Source organism: Dipodomys spectabilis, unplaced genomic scaffold (assembly GCF_019054845.1).
Source record: "Dipodomys spectabilis isolate Male_0828 unplaced genomic scaffold, ASM1905484v1 ptg000638l, whole genome shotgun sequence".
Classification (NCBI taxonomy): domain Eukaryota; kingdom Metazoa; phylum Chordata; class Mammalia; order Rodentia; family Heteromyidae; genus Dipodomys; species Dipodomys spectabilis.
In genome coordinates, this window is record NW_024871315.1 from 1,022,731 (window position 1) to 1,024,318 (window position 1,588).

The window sequence follows — 1,588 nt, forward strand, 5'->3', positions numbered from 1 at the left end:
TCAGGTCAGTATTTTGCATTAATTTCTTGTTTAATGATATTATATGGTTAAAATAATGGAAATAAACTCTTCCATCATTTTTAAACGTTTTTTATTGTAAAAATACTGTACAGAGGGGTTACAGTTACATGAGCAAAGTAATGAGTATATTTCCTATCTAACATTGTTACCTCCCCCTTTGTTTTTCCCCAACTACCTCTCCCTTACACCTCCACAAGTACACACTTCACCCCCCCCCACCCTGCCTAAATTGTAAAGTTAGTATTTCAACATAGTGTCTTGGGCAACTCATTGTTATAATGGTCAAACAGTATCTCTATTTGAGCATTTTGGTTTTTCCCTTTCCCTCTCCAAATTAGAGAAGTGTATATAAAAGATGCAGGTGCATCAACACCAAATACAGTGAAAACAGGGGTTATACCGTGTGGGACGACCAAATTAAAAAAAAAAATCTCATCGTACATTATAAGTGCATTAGAAACAACAGCAAGAAAGGAAAAACACACACTTGTGTCCCTAGCTTGGGTTCATTTAGTTTAACATCACCTTATCTAGTCATATGCACATAGCTTTTGACCTTTTCTGCTTTTCCCAGACATATATAACTTATTGCAAATAAGGGATACCATGGGACCTATGTTTCTTTGGACTTGGCCTATTTCAGTTAATATAAATTTTTCCAAGTCTTTCCATTTTCTAACAAATTGGGCAATGTCATTCTTTCTGATGGATGATAGAATTCCATCACACACACACACACACACACACACACACACACACACACACACACACACACACACACACACAATGTTTTCTTGATCCATTAATCTATTGTGGGGCATCGGGGTTGGTTCCATATCTAAGCTATGGTAAATAATGTTGCAATAAACATAGTTGTGCTGGTAGTTTTAGAATGGCCTTGTTAGTGATCATTTGGGTGAATGCACAAAAGTGGGATTGCTGGGTCATAGAGGAGCTCTATGTGTAACCCTTTGAGGAACATCCATACTGCTTTCCAAGTGCGTGAACAAGTTTACACTCCCACCAAGAATATAGTAGGGTTCCCTTCTGGTCACATGCCCTCCAGCATCTGTTGTTGTGGAACGCTTCATGAATTTGGGTGTCATCCTTGCGCAGGGGCCATGCTAATCTTCTCTGTATTGTTCCAATTTTAGTGTATGTGCTGCCGAATTGAGCACAGAACATTTTTTATATATAAAGTGGAATTGATTTTTTTAAACTAGATAATTCAACAAAAAGCAAGTTCAAAAGAATTGTGAAATTTTAGAACCAGATATTTGTTACATAAGCACACATTTAAGAATAAAGTCAAGATTGATATGATAAAAACAAAATGAGTCCAGATGTTTGTTGTTCAAGAGATGTGTAGGAGGAGGAATTCAATTATTCTATACAGGGCACCTCTCATAATGAACACTGCAGCAAGTGTTAAGGTGTGTTAAAAGTTTTAATGTTTTAAATATGTTTAATTTTGGGAACCTGCTTATATATGCCAAAATTAAGACTGTCAGGTCAAAAAACTTTTCCATAAAGTATTTAAGATTTATGGTAGCTGACATATATTACT

At 36.0% G+C, this 1,588-nt stretch overlaps 1 non-coding gene across 1 annotated transcript; it reads right to left on the reverse strand.

Annotated features, from left to right (window-relative positions):
- Positions 1-1,092: 1,092 nt before the first annotated feature.
- On the reverse strand, positions 1,093-1,199 carry LOC122101186. The gene has a single exon (XR_006146327.1). It is a non-coding gene; the product is annotated as a U6 spliceosomal RNA (small nuclear RNA).
- Positions 1,200-1,588: the final 389 nt, after the last annotated feature.